The 16075-nt window shown below is 36.2% G+C and overlaps 1 protein-coding gene across 2 annotated transcripts in view; it reads left to right on the top strand.

Annotated features, from left to right (window-relative positions):
- Nucleotides 1–14369, top strand: part of LOC148950321 (uncharacterized) — an 84113-nt gene extending 69744 nt beyond the window's left edge. For both annotated transcript variants that reach the window (XR_016142000.1, XR_016142002.1), the window contains one exon: nucleotides 12482–14369. The gene's annotated coding sequence lies outside the window, so the exon portion shown is untranslated. The remainder of the gene's footprint in view (nucleotides 1–12481) is intronic.
- Nucleotides 14370–16075: the final 1706 nt, after the last annotated feature.

Raw genomic sequence — 16075 nt, 5'->3', positions numbered from 1 at the left:
TCTAATTTTAATAATGAAATACTATGCTTTTAGGAATTTCAAAAATTAACATGGGCTCTTATAGGAAAACGAGGTTTTTCGTAAATGTAAATTCGGGGGATAATTTTTTCGGTCTGAAAATATCAAAAGGCCCTAACAGGTCGAATTCCGCTTCGAATGAGTCCTCATTCACCCGGATCTGTTGCCAACTGTGGCCTGATAAAAAAAAATAATTTGATGAACATTAAGTGGCTATATTTGGTTTTTGGAAAACAGGAAAGGAGTGATCGGATTGAGCTGAAATTTTGAGGATAAGCTCCCAGGCCCTAGGAAAGCTTATCCTCAGCCCGATCAGACAACGTTAAAGGGGGGCTGTGGTGGGAGGGTCGAAACTTCCGGCCCACTTTCCCCCATGAAGATAAAGTCAGAGGGGGGGGTGAAATTTTGCATGTTTCTTAGTTTGAGCTTAGGCTACAAAATGCGATCACCGCCGTCTCTGCGACCGCTAGGACCGGAAACCGCTTAACATTGTGGTGGCTTGCCTCTTTTAAAGAGGCACAGGTGTGCCTCCTTGATAGGCTGTGAAGTAATAATTTTTGTTTGTTTTAAGTTCCAACTTCATTCTTTACTTTCCCAAAATAACTGTTTTTTTTTATTTTCATCAGACGAGACAGCAGATTTTATCGACTTGCGTCATTAAAATCTCTTGACATTCCTCAGTGAGTTCCGAGACGAATACCAATGCAAGCTTTTGGCGGCATGCCTAAATTAACATGAAAACGAGGTTTTTCGTAAATGTAAATTCGGGGATAATTTTTTCGGTCTGAAAATATCAAAAGGCCCTAACAGGTCGAATTCCGGTTCGAATGAGTCCTCATTCACCCGGATCCGTTGCCAGCTGTGGCCTGTAGGCGTGTCAGATAAAAGAAAAATAATTTGATGAGCATTAAGTGGCTATGTTTGATTTTTGGAAAACAGGGAAGGAGTGATCGGATTGAGCTGAAATTTTGAGGATAAGCTCCCAGGCCCCAGAAAAACGTATCCTATATACTATCAGACAACTTTAAAGGGGGGCTGTAGTGAGAGGGTTGAAATTTCCGGCACACTTTCCTCCATTAAGATCAAGTTGGGGGGGAGTGAAATTTTGCGTTTTTCTTAGTTTGAGCTTAGGCTACAAAATGCAATCACCGCCGTCTCTCTGTGACCGCTAGGACCGGAAATCGCTTAACATTGTGGTGGGTCGCCTCTTTAAAGAGACCCAAGTGTGCCTCCTTGATCAGCAGTCTTGCAACGAATGGTCTCTGTTACCTTGGCGATGCAGGGAGTCAGCAAGATAGGCCTTAAGTCATCGCATGATTTTGGCAGGAAATTCTTAGGGATCACTTTGATGTAGGATTTTTTCCAGGGGTTGGGAAATTTACCGAGTGTTATGCAAAGGTTGAGGATACTAGCGAGAGGGGTATTAAGGAAGGGCGCAAATTCACGAAGGATACGCACTGAGATTTCTCCAGGATATGAGGAGCTACGAGGTTTGAGCTTCAGTAGTTCTGTGCACACTTGATGGGGCTCAACTTACGGTCGTTGTTCACAAGGTGCACTAGTGTCAAGGACTGCAGCTAGTTCCTCTTGTGAGAAACTCGGGTAAGTGGTGAAAATACCAGCAAAAAAACCATTAACCTCAGTAGCTGTTATCTTTTCACTGAATCATGCCATTTTTTGCTGTTACTGAATAGGGTAGGATCAACATGGTTAGATTGGTAAGTTCTTCTGGCTGTGTGACAAAGAGCAACGACTTTGTTGCGCAATCGAGCATCATGTGACTGGCCCCGCTGTTTTTTAAGGGCTTTAATCTCAGGTGTGATCCACGGTCGGTCAGTTTAAGATCTATAGACAGTTTTTGTTGGAAAGTGCTCCTTGTATTTTTCATACAAGACGGAGTTGAAAAGCTGAGTCTTATTGTCAAAATTCTGCTCATTTATGATTTCTGTGAAATCATGTTGGCTGATCCAGCGTCCGAAAGAACAAATATTTGACTCAGTGATGGGACGCACGACAAACTGTTCGTTTCGGTCTTTTTGTCGGAGCTTTTGCTTTCCAAAGAACAGTAAAGTGATCAGATTTTCCTAGTGCACTCAAACAGACCGGGTATACACCGACGATGTAAAACTCGTCGGAATTAGTCAGGATCAGGTCCAATGTTCTACCGGCTATATAGGTTGGAGATTTTACAACTTGCTAAGTCCGAGGCTGTGAGCCAAGTTCTGTTTGTTAGTTTGGTTAAAATCACCACACACAACAATGGCCAGACAACTAAATTTAGTGCGGTAATAGTCTACTCCTTTCTGGGGGTGCAAAATCAGTTCTTTACGATTTCTGGCGCTCTCGTGGTAATAAACTGCAACTAAAATATTGCAAGAGAAATGGCGAGGTCGCGACTTGGGCTTTGTGTAAATATATAGAGACTCATGTTCTGAATCTTTTAGATTGTCCAAGAACCGATAGGGAATATCGTTCCTGCATAAAATAGCAATGCCTCCCCCGTTGCTGTTTATGCCTCTTTCTTCTCTTGTTAAATTTATAGGGGATAACCCCGCTACTGAGCAATTTTGTTTGGTAATATTCCAAAATTTAGTAATTGCAGCAATAGCTAAGTTATTTTGCCGCAGGGTGGTTTTAGGGTCATTAATTTTTTGCGAAAAGGATCGGGTGTTATAGAGTGCCATATTGGGAATTATTCTCTTCGGAAAAGGTAGTTCAGGTCTTAGTACTGGTGGTGGGTAATAAGTATAGTTGATAGGTAAACTATCAGCTACCGGAAGGAGTAAAGGTTGGAGATCCGTATGTCATATCGAGACAATGCTCTGGGTGGTCAAAGAGCACCGGTTGTTTGCGCGTGAGTGTCTCTCAGTCATAATAACAGATATTGGTAGACAATCAAGGGGTCTTCACCTTCTGGCTTTAAAGCCTGCTCTACATCCACGCCGTTTTTTATGCCTTATTTTGTGTGTATTGCGGGAGTCCTGTGCTTAGTACCTCTAAGTTAAAACCAACGGCAGTATGTTGTATGATTTCTCTATGTTAAAATGAACAGCAGTATGTGGTATGATTCTTCTTTTTAAAAATAGTACCTCGAATCCACAATAGTCTCCTTTTGGCTCCTAGGAGGTCTCTTCTAAATGCACAAATAAAACATCAATATGATCATATAAACAAAATGGCTCTTTATTTATTTAATTTTTTTGCCTTCAACATCCACACAATCATTGCATTTTTTCTCTTTTCTTTTTTTTTGCTATGCAATTGTTAAGGAATATAGTACTCTTGGTCGACATACAACAAACACAGTAACACAGAACAAAAGATTATGTATGTATATATATATATATATATATATATATATATATATATATATATATATATATATATATATATATAGAGTGTGTGTGGCAATTATCGAGGCATTAGCCTGGTCTCTGTAGGTAGCAAATTACTTAGTAATATTATACTTTTTAGACCTGAGAGATGCAAGGTTCAAGGTTTAATTTTAAAATATCTGTACAAAATTGACTTAAACACAGGGTAAACGCCGGAGACACAAGGTCGAATGACAAAAACTCGGTCGAATGACAAAAACCCGGATGCTGTAGACAAAGTGATAAGAAAAGAATTATCAAACACCTTTGGTCCTCAGTTTTATAGATTATGAACGAGCGTTCGATTCTGTTGATAGAAGAGCTTCAGCGAAGGTCTTAGCTTCAGTCTTCAATTAGATCTTGACCTGTCAAGACGTCTTGTTTTGAAATAAATGACGCTTGTGATTTTTAAGTGAAGACACTAGATCAGCCTTGTGAACCTTTTTCTAGCAAGCACCAGTGCTAATCCAGGCTTAGGCAACCCGGTTTTTGTTGAAGATATAGCTTCCAATTCAAGGTCTGTCTCGTTTTTATTCCTTAGCCTAGAATGTCCCATCCTTGTAATGAATGCTACAGAAAATATGGAACTGGGTCTTTCCAGTGTTCTAAGTGTAATGCTTGGTTGCACCCTGCTTGTGCTGGCACAACAAAAAGTAATCGCCTTAATAACCCTAATTGGTTATGCGTTCAAGGCCGAATGTCGATGGTTGAAAAGAACGTGATTAATACCATCTATAATCAACCAGAAGTGGTTCAAACAATCGAGGCTGTAAAATCCCCCGTTACTTTAGATGAAGAAAATTCAACGATCTCTAATGAAAAACAACTTGAAGTAATCGTTCAAAGTGGTATTACAAATTACCCTACTATGCATTTTGCTTCAAGTAATGTCAAAAATAGTTCTGATGGATCGATTGATTCTACAAAAATAACCACAGCCCATCAATCCCAAATTTCCCCCCAAATCTATGGTTCCAGTAAAGGTGAATCGGCAAGCATTGCAGAAACGGCTAGTGTCTTCGAGCCCCATCCCTGGGAAGATTGCATAAAAAAAGACGCGGAAATCGTCAATCTCAGGAAACGGATTACTAATCTTGAATTTCTTTATGATAGTTTATCTGATCTTTACGAGCGTCAGAAAGGTGATCTTTTCAAGGACAATGAGATCAAAATGTTAAAACTCGGTTTTCATTTAGCAATTGTTGATGCTATACATGCATTAAAATCCCATACATCGCCCAGTGTTTCTCCTTCAGCTAATACTTCTAATCCAAATATGCATTATCCAAATTTTTCAAGTTGCGTAAAAACTTTAAAACCCTTTGAACATGAAAAATTCAATATGTGTAATCAAACAAGTGCTAGTGAACTTCCTTTGTCAGAATTTTCTCAAGGGATTAAAAGGGTTACGCAAACTATTTCTCCTGACCTTGTTTTACCTGAAGATAATTTATTCTTAAAATCCAGTAGTAATGACAGATCTTTAATAATTGACAATGATGTCGAACTTACAAGTGGAAATTCTCACCCAGTGCAATCATATATTCAAAAAAATGAGTTCAATGATCTTAAGTGTAATCAACCGAATGTGTGCTTTAGATTTTTAGACAGTAGATGTATGTCTAGTAATTTTAAATATCTACACATTTGTAAGTTTCATGTTTTTAGCCGTTGTATGAATAATCTGTGCAAATACCCCCATGTTGGTATCGGCAAACGCTTTTCAAGTGGAAGATGCTTCGGCTGTGCAAAAAATAATATGAAATTGCCCATTAAGAGTCGTTGTAGGTTCCAAAAAACTGGGCCACAAAACCAACTTTTTTTAGGTCGACGTCGACAGTATTCACGACCCCCCCCCCTCCCCTAGGTCGTGTTCCATTCAACTTTCAGTCTTATCCCCCTGCATACCCGATACAGCGCAGTATACCTCAGGAATCCATCCCTCGAAATAATCCTCCGCCCAAAGTACTTACGTCTGCCCAGTCAGTCCAACCCCCACCATCACTTTCCTCAAGTCGGACTATCCCCAAACCCCCCCTTACTCATTTTCCTCCCAAAAATCCCCTTTCTTTCGACTCCGTTCTTCTCCGTGCGTCCAAGAAGTTACCGACCGGTTCTGGACTCCACCCGTTATTTGCCGAAACAAACCCTCCCCTCTCAGACACCCCCCACCTTACTTCCCTCCCTCAGCATTATCTTGCCCCCCCAACCCCCATATAAAGATCACTCCCAATTTGACTTATTCCCAGATCACCAGGAAACCTTTCTCCCTTCCATTGCACTTTATCCCCCTGGCTACCCTACCAGTATGACTGGTTTGAGAGTAAGCAGGCAGAATGATCCACAGGTAACACATCCATGCAAAATTTCTAAAACTTCAAATAGTAAGACGAATTCCACCGCAGTTCCATCCCAACTTAATAATATTCCCATAATTCGTTCGATGTCCTCCTTTTCTCTCAAGCCTGGTCCAGTCCCGTCTATTAATAATGCCTCAAAACTACACCCTTACCCACAGCACCCTTCTCATAAGCTTCAACCCTAAATAACTCCATCCCGAATTGAAAAAAAATCCCAATACCCAACTCGGTTTAAATTCTCAACTTTCATACTTACCAATGATGACAGCCAGAATTTTGACAAACTTACCGAACTCGAGGGTATCTATGAAATTCATAAAATTAATATTATTGCTGTGACAGAGGTTCAGTCCAAGAACCCAGATTTCCTAAAAATTAGCAATTATACTCAGTTTATAAAACTTCGCCCTCCCGATCACCCTCTCGGGAAAAAAGGGGGTGGTATATTATTTTTTGTCCGAGATAGCCTCCAACCTAAACTCATCCCCACCCCTAACTTATCAGATTATGATAAAATTCTATGGCTAAGTCTTAGACCAAAAGTTCTTCCACGCCCTTTCAATTTAATTGTAACCGCTGTCTTTTATCATTCCCCTGACCAAAGTATTGACCAGAAACAAAATTTTATTCAACAATTTCTTATAAGTGCTGACTTTGTGTTATCAAAGTATCCGAACGCTGGTATTTGCTTACTTGGCGATGCACTCTATCTGCACCTCTCTTAATATTAAACAACTGGTTAAAATATCTACAACAAAAGGTAACACCTCTCTGGATGTTATTTGTTCAAACATGAGTAAGTATTATAACTCCCCGCAAGCACTGCCACCACTAGGAGGCAGTTACCACTATTGTCTTCTTTTTTCTCCCTCCTCAGCCATTGAACATTCCTTTTCTACCTCCATTGGGGTTTGCTGTCCCCTCAGTGACGCAGGACTTTTTTCTTTTGGATCATGGTTGACCAGTGAAAGTTGGCCAGACCTTTATAATTCTAATAACCTTGACGACAAAATTTTGATTTTTCAGAAACAACTAATTTGTTCCTACTCATTATGTTTCCCGGAAAAAAAAAATCAGAAAGTTCTCCAGTGATAAACCTTACATAAATAATCACATAAAAATATTAATCCACACGAAAATAAGCTTAATTAAGAGGGGTAATTTAGCTGAAGCAAATAAATTAAGAAAGGAATTGAAAAGTCAAATTAGAAAAGCTGCCCGAGCCTATTATAAAAATAAAATTAAATACTTGTGCCATGATAAACCACAGAACTGGTACTCTGAAATTAAAAAACTTACCAGCAAGAGTCAAGAATAACGGAATTTTAATATAAATGAACCTCCAAACACCACAGCTAATAACCTCAATAAGTTTTTGGCTTCTATTGTCCAAAGTCTCCCACCACTATCTTACGAATTTCCAGATATTCCTGTTCCTTTTTCACTCCTACATATTTCTCCACTTGATGTTGTAAAAAAATTGAAAAACTAAAACGATCAAGCATTTGCCCTTTAGATATTCCTGTTCCTCTGATTAAAGCTTTCAGTGATTACCTCTCAAAATCTCTATCCACCCTGCTTAATTAAATTACCGAATCTGGACAGATCCCTCAATATTGGAAACAAGGCTTTATTACCCCAGTCAAAAAGAAAAATGGGAAGCCTGGTTTTGATGGCATTCGTCCTATTACCCTCACCTCGAATTTTTCAAAATTGTAGGAAAGTTTTCTCGTAGACTGGCTTAAGATGAAAGTCCTCCCCCTCATTTATCTTAGACAGATTGGTAATTTCAAATCCACGTCAACCTCTCATTACCTGATCCATCTTGTTGATACCAAGGGTAAGTTACTTGAAAAACCTAACAGTTGGCTTAATCTGATTTCTATTGATCTTCAAAAAGCTTTCGATTTGATTAACCACAATTTACCCATAGATAAACTTATAAATGAATTTCACATTGAAACTTTCCTTGTTAAGCTCGATGCCTCTTTTCTTTCTAATAGATCTCAAGCATTTAAATATCTAAATTGTTTCTCAGATCATCTCCCCATATTTAATGGCATTCCTCAGGGGACTATTCTAGGCCCTCTCCTTTTTTCGCTTATGATTAATAGCCTTTCAACCCTTTATGACAATAGATGGAAATTTGTCGATGACTTGACAGTTTTAGAGATATGTCATAAAAACATCTTTAGCAACCCAATGGGCATACTCCAAGACATTGCCTGTAAGGCCTCTTCCTTTGACATGACAGTTAACCCTTCTAAATCCGCAACAGTCTCAGTAAGTTTCCTTAAATCCTCTCCGCTTTTTCTTGCTTCTATACCTCCTGAAACCTCTATCACATCTCTTAAACTCCTTGGTGTTACAATTACTTCTAATTTGAAATGGGATGACCATATAAATAATATCCTACGACAAGCAAACTCCTCGCTTTCCCTCCTTAAACTTTTAAATAAATTCAGTTGCCCCCAATCACATTTACTACAAGTATACATTTCTTTTGTGCGTCCCATATTAGAGTACGCTTGTCCTGTGTGGCACCCTGGCCTCTCTATTGAAGCAACACAAAAAATTGAAAATGTCCAAAAGAGAGCTCTAAGAATTATTTTTAAAGAGGGCAAGATACCGTATTTGTATTTGTTAAATATTTCAAACCTAGAGACCCTCGAGAGACGAAGAATTAATTTGTGCCTCCGTTTTGGTAAGTTGGCAATTTTGAACCCCCGTACTGCGAACCTTTTCCCTGAATACCATGTACCTGATAGAAATCGTCCTCCACGAACTGTGTCCCAGCCTATACCCACCTTATCTCCCAGTCTTTGTACTACCTTGCGGTATAAAAAATATTTAATGCATTTTTTTACCGATTTAAGAAATAGTGGTTTATTTGTACATAATTTTTGTTTTTTCTCTTATATGATAAAAGAAACAGCTCAGTTTCCTCTATACTCTTTTTTTTTGTTCCCTGTCCCCTTTTTATGTTGTTTTTTAAACATTTGTTAATGTGTATATTATTTATTTATTTTCAGTTTTATTAGTTTTTATCTTATTAACTAGTTGCCATTTTGAAGTTTTTAATATAAGTGACAAAGGAATCATACAGCATTCCGATATTTGATTATTTTTTTTTTTTTTTTTTTTTTAATTTGTTGGTAATATTTAATTTGTTTTGCTTTTGTTATTATTTTCTTGCTTGTTTGTTTTTTATGGACTTCGAAATTCGAATTCGGCCCTTCAGGGCTTGTGATAGCAATTTCTAGAAATAAAAATATCTTATCTATCTATCCTTGTATGGTATACCAGACAAATACATTAAAGTGATTAGTGCTATGTCCAAGATTAACCCTGCTGCGGTTAAGGTAGGAAACGAGGTTAGCAACTGGTTTCGTACTAAATCAGGAGTTAAACAGGGTTGTGTTCTATCCCCCTTTATATAGATCATTTGGATGGGATTTGTCTTAAGGACTACAGGAAAGGCAGTGGGGAAACACGGAATCAAATGGGAAGAAAACCTTCCAAGACTTAGGGTAGATTATGCTGATTATTTAAGCATCTAAGATGAAAGTGAGCAAAATGAATAAACTTTTAGAGGTTTTGCGAGTTCAGGGTGCTAGAATAGGTTTGAAAATTAATGTTAAGAAGACTAAGTCGCTATTGCTAGGAATAGGTGAAGATGAAAGGGTGACGTAAGATAACGAAAAGATTGATCAGGTGGACAGCTTCACTTTCTTTGGTGGTAGTATTATTAGTAAATACGATGGGAACAGTAAAGATGTTAAGAGTATAATATCCAAGACTCAGGGGGTTTCTTCACAGTTGAATAAAGTATGCAACAATAAGAAGATAAGTCTGCAAACCAAGATTAGAATTTTGGAAGCTTCAGTGATGTGAGTGGTCAAATATGGTTCTGAAGTATGGGTGCTTCAAAAAGCGGATGAGGATTTGCTAGATGCTTTCCAGAGAATTATCCTACGGATTGTTTTGGGTAACTGGCTGACTGACCGTATTTCAAACTGTATGTTGTACGAAAAGTGCGGTTCGAACCCGCTTTCTAGGGCTATAATGAGAGAAAGGTTGAGATGGCTGAGAAGTAAGTAAAATTAATGCTGGGATTTTCGATCAACACCCAAGAGAATGTAAGTCCAATAAATTCATCAGTCTATGAAGGATAAATAGGAAGGAGGAATTTGGAAATCAAGCCAGAATAACTTAATTCAATTCAATTTGCTGACTAGCCACCCCATGGCTTAAAACTAAAGATAAAAAAAAGAATTATTCTAATACGTAATCCGAGAATCACATACACAAGCCTGTCGTGTGCCAGGGAACAAGCGAAGCTCGTTCTGCCCATTAGGCTGATTTTCTATCAAGTTTGTTTTTTAAACGCCAAATGAAAACTAAGTCAAGTTTCACTAGGTTTTCACTGTCTTAAACAAGGGTTATTTACTTATTTTAGATAAAGCATGGAACACGAAAACAGCTACTAAAATATTTTATAAGCTGTCACCATACAATAAAAAAGAAAAAACTTTCCGCCCGTGGTCAATACTTCTCAAATGCAAAACGTTTCACATTTGGACGTTCGTTCATGTAGGTTTATTAAAAAAAAAGACCATAAAAACTGGTATTTTCGCAGTATTACAGTTGAGCAAATTTAGTCTATATATGAAAAAGCCTATTCTGAACTGGCAGGTTATGTATGAATAAGGTTATCTGTAAATAAGGTTATAGCAATGATTGGATTTCATCTTATTATCATCTTATTAGTTTTTGTAGTGTTTACTGATAAGTTGTTTCTTTACAAGTTTTCTTGTAACTGTTCTTTAAGTTTTTATTGTTAAAAAAAATAAGAGTTGTGAGAAAGTCAAACTTTAGCGTAAAGAGCGAGGTGTTGAGAAGGGGACAGTCCCTTTCATATACGGAATAATTTCTGTTCGTTTTAAGTTTTAACGTCGTTCCTTACTTTCAGTTAAAAAAAACTAGATTTTTTTATTTAATTTTTGAACGCTTTCGAATTAATGCAGGTTTTTATTTACGAACGTTTTTATTAGTAATAAATATACGTAACTTACAAATTAACTAACGTAACGAACTTCTATATTTATAGATTTTTAGTACGTATATTAGGGGGTTTGCCCTCTGGTCAATACCTCGCTAATAAACAAAAGTCCGAATTTTGTTCTAAATCTTTAAAAATCACCCCTTAATCACAAAGGCCGTTACTTAGAATAAAAAGCTCTTATGAGAGTACTAAAAAATCTTTGGCTTAAAGAGCGAGGAATTGACTAGGGGGTGAACCCAATCATACACGTAATATTTTCTGTTCGTTTTAAGTTTTGATGTTACTCCTTATTTTCAGTTGGAAAACTTGTTTTTTATATATAATTTCTGATCTTTTTTTTTTAAATAATGCTGGGAAATCCGGCGCCCCCATCATAGCAATGTCTCTTTTCCCTCATGAAAACTTCCTTCATGGAAAGATCCTCCCACATAACCCCCGACCCACCTACTCCCCTACTATCAGAAAAAATCCCCCTGAAAACGTCTGTATACTTCCTAATAACCAATACTATATGTTAACATTGGGTAAAGTTCATAACTTTCAGCCCTCCCCCCGGGGACTTGGGGAACACGCATCCGTGATCTTTCTTCTGGCAAAAAAATGCAAAATTCCACATTTTTGTAGATAGGAGCTTGAAACCTCTACAGTAGGGTTCTCTGATACGCTGAATATGATGGTGTGATTTTCATTAAGGTTCTATAACTTTTAGGGGTTCTTTCCCCCTTTTTTCGAAAATCAGCCAAATTTTCTCAGGCGCGTAACTTTTGATGGGTAGCAATAAACTTGATGAAAGTTATGTATTTGAAATCAGCATTGAAATGTGATTCTTTTGATGTATCTATTGGTATCAAAAACCCGTTTTCTAGAGTTTCGGTTACCATTGAACCGGGTCGCTCCTTACTTACATTTCGTTACCGCGAACTGTTTGATTACTTGGGTATCACTGTACCGTAGCTTACACCTCAGAGTAAGGTATTCGTTGATCTAATATAGTGAGATACTTAAAAGTATACTTTTAATAAACTTAATATGGTTTTGAAACCAATGAGGCTATGAAACGGTGGGGATTTATTAGGAAAATTATTCTTGAGAATCAAGAATAATTTGGTTGGCCTACGAACATGCAAAACATACACCCCCAAAAGGTATTATAATTGTCAGTAAGAAAAAAGTAAAAAATGTAGTGGTTCGTCATAAATGTAACACAATGCCCAGCAAGTGCTCGTAAAATTTCGGAAAAACGTTAGATTGGACGTTTGTTTATATCATGATAATGCTAAGAATGTGTTTTGGTTACGATAAGTGTGGCTTTAGATTCCACGCACGGAGAATCCATTGGCTAAAAATTTGGACAAATATGTCGCATAAAAGGCTAGGCGCTTTCCCAGAGTTTTGATGATGGTGACTGTTAAAAGAAAAACAACTTGGTCCTGAGATATGAAAGGGCGATTACACTCTCTCCCCCTCCCATGCTTACTTGCATATGTATATATATATATATATATATATATATATATATATATATATATATATATATATATATATAGGTTTACATATTACAGCTGATGTGTGGTTCAACATAGAATGAATCTACCTGTTTTATTTCTCTACTAAATAAGATAGTCCATTAAAAAGAACTTCCCAATCCTTAATTTTGCTTCTAGTTAAAAGTCGAGTTGAAGGTTCTTCGCCAAGATTTCGTTTCGGCACTTCGGTCCCTGTTTGAGAGACCGAACAAAGTGTTGACTAAATTGAAGAGGGGTCTGAAGTTGGCTCTTGTTTGGGTTCATCCAATCGTAGGACCATCTTTTGATGGTAATGTTTGTGGATTAGGTCTTAACGGATCTAAAGACACTGAATGGCAAATGCAAGAAGATATGGCTTTGTTAAAAGTATGAAATCTGGAAGAAGAATTTATGAACAAAAAGCTTATTTTAATGATTAATATCAGTCTAATTATTGACTATTTAACTTCTAATTATGAGTTTAGAATGTTTACTGAAAAAAAATGGTTGTAGTGTAGCTAAATCGCTAGATACCCGTGGAATCGTATATCTTGGCAGATTTAAATTTGTTCAAAACGGAAGCCCGGCAAAGTTTTGTTTTGCATTGGTCAGTCAACAAGGACATTGTTTGCTTTAAACAGACTTACCTGATGTTTGCAATTGCTCTTTTGATTTCCTTGTTACAGTTGCGCCAGCTTCTGTTTTCGTACATTACCTTATGTTTCAATCTGTTTTAGCCATTTTGAATGAAACCACGTTATATATATTTCTATGGCTTTGAATTCGTCTTCATTGGTCAACAATGATCTCTTCGGCATATTTTTTTTTTTCTTATTTAAATATGTCCTCTGATTGAAGAACTATTTAAAAAAATTATTATCCACAGTTTATGAGCATTAATGTTTTGAAGCTCGTATTTTACAGAGTTTGTATGTTTTGGACGAAAGACACTCAATTGTTAAGAAAAGTTTGTCTCCAATATAACTTTTTATGCCAAATTTAGATATGTGTAGCACGTAAATCAAGCTCCCACAAAATAGATTTGAAATCCAAACGAAAGAATAAACTTTAGAAAACATGCAACTTTTTATGCCAAATTCACAAATGTAATCAAATTTATTCATGCATCCACAGTTCTCCTGTAGTTTTGTTATTTATTAGTTTTTTCGAATTTCAGAAACAATAAAGAAGACGGGAGCAATAAGCACACTTTTCGGTGTTATAAAAAAAACTGATAAAAAGTTTTTTTTTTAATTTACCGCAACAATTTACATTAGGAAAAATGCAGGAAATTGAGCTTTATTTCTTTTTAAGGTCAAAAACTGGCAATTTTGCAATTATAAAATAATTACTGGGTAAATAAAGGCGATGGAAAAACTGTAATGATATAATAAAACTGCACAAAAATGCAATGAAAATTGTTTTTAACACATTATATATCAATAGAAAACAAATTTAAATTTTGTTGGCCAAAATAGTATCAGGTCCACTTTTATAGTTGTCTTATATAGAGTTGAGATTTTACAAAACAATTGACTAGGAAGGATTGGTACCACTTTTCAACTTACCTTTGAACTTTCCATTAGTCACCACTATAAAAGATAAGAGATAGATTTGCTCCAAAATGAACCCTTGGGAGTGTCTCGAAGGGTTGATGGTGTTAAATAAATAATTTCTGAGACCACACTGGCTAATCATGATAAAACATAAAATTGCGAAGAAAGGAAGAAAACGAGGACAATTATGCAGATATTTCGGTCAAGACCTCCGCTGATTCTGCACTGAGGACGGTCAAGCGGAGATCTTGATCGAAATATTTACATAATTTTTCAATTTTTTCACTGGCTGTTAATTGTCCTCGTTTTCTTCCTTTCTTCGCGATTTTATGTTTTATGTTGATGGTGTTAATAGCAAGTTGGTATATAGCATGGGCGCCCATAGGCTGAATTCCACGGGGCAAACCGCGTCTAATTGGCACTTTTAATGCTATATAATAAAAATCTCAGAACAAAAATATAAAAATAAAGCAGCATCATTCAGCCAGGGGGGGGGGGGGGGCGCCCCCCCCATCCCGTTATGGGTGCCCATGATATATAGTTTTGAAAAAGAAGCTTTATCAGACTATGTACCCAGACTTGTGAGTGAGCCATTGGAATACCTTTAAGGTGTTGATTATGTTAGTGGCATGTTTGGTAAAGAATATGGAAAATTAATCCACATTCTGCTTAATAATCTTGAATAAAAACAAAATTGTAAGCAGTTTTCTTCGCAAAGAAACCATGGATATCATAAGTTCCTTTTCAGTCCACAAATCATAGTTGCAGCATAAGGTGCAACCTAGTAAATAACGACTAACAATCAAGGTCTTTGATCTTTTTCGGGTGAGGGAAGCAGTATGGTGCCGCAAGAAGGGTTCAATCCAATTGCATGAATGTAAAATGCTGAGTGCCGCACGGCTCAAATTTGGAAAATCTGTAAGTTTGATAAACTATAAATGCAATTGTTTTGTTTTATGATTTGTGAAAAGGTCTATAAAATATGCCTTTTTTGTTTAAATAGAAGAGATGATCTATGCTTAAGTCGAGTGTTGGCCCTGTGATGTTCTAGTATATATAATAATGATCTGAATTTTTGTACTAAAAAGATGTTGAATCAAGTGACGATATAGCTACTTTTTTAATGTAAGTTTGAAACATCTAAGCTAGATAATCTATAAATATAGGGGGTTTTTTTTCAAGCACATTGAAGGGCATTTGGCTTTGGCTATAATGATACTGTATTTTGTTGTGTGTTGTTAAAAAACTATGTATTTTAATGTATTTTTGGTAGAAAAGATATTAAATATATACTAAAGTTGAGCGGTTCTATTCGCTTATTCGTTTTCTTATAAGAAAATTCTTGTGAAGCTTAATTTATTTCTGTGTCGTAAAAATGTGTCTAAAGATATTTTTCTCCTCAAACTTTTTTATTTAACTGCTTTTTAGTGCAGAATGTTGCCTTTCTTTTAATGGAAATTTGAAAATATCCAAGCTATTTAACATGTAAATATTTTTTGCTTTTTACTCTTTTTTTTAGAATATTGAAGGGTATATTGTGATGAGCTTGAAGCCATTGCATATTCTATTTTACATAGAAGAACTTGTGAAAAAGATCATGGTGGTTTTTTTTTTGTTTTTGTTTTTTTTTTTTGTTTTTTTTTATGTTTTACGAAAAATTTTATAAAATATGCTATTTTTCTGTAAATGGAAGAGAGGAAATATACTAAAGTCGAGCGTTCTATTCGCTTGTTTGTTTTCTTAGAAGCAAGTTCTGGTGAAACTTTGTTTATTTGTCTCACAAAAATATCTCCAATGATTTTTTTCCTCAAATCGTATTTTATTTTACCTGGGTTTTGGGGTAAGGTTCAATGGAATTTTTAATGGGGGTTTTTTAATACCTAAGCTAGATACCCTATAAATGAAGCACTTTTTGTTTCCATTTTTAAGCATATTGGTTTTTCAGGTGATTTTTTGTTTATCACTATTACATTCTACTTTGCATTGACACGCTTGAGTAAAAGCTTACAAAATGTGTATGTTCAGTTGTTTGTAAATCGATTTTTTTTTTTTTTTTTTTTTTAGATAAAAGATATGTTTAATCTTCCGAAAGTTAATATAGGCGGAAGGAACGGGTAGTTAATAACAGCCAAAAACCCAAAAAAGTTATTATTTTTCGGCTTCCTAAAAATTTGCGTCTTGTTACATTCAAATTTGA

This window comes from Artemia sp. Qi Xiang Cuo, chromosome 7 (assembly GCF_049724085.1).
Source record: "Artemia sp. Qi Xiang Cuo chromosome 7, ASM4972408v1, whole genome shotgun sequence".
Taxonomy (NCBI): Eukaryota; Metazoa; Arthropoda; class Branchiopoda; order Anostraca; family Artemiidae; genus Artemia; species Artemia sp. Qi Xiang Cuo.
Note: the sequence above shows the minus strand (reverse complement) of the source record. Positions and strands in the feature narration are given on the sequence as shown.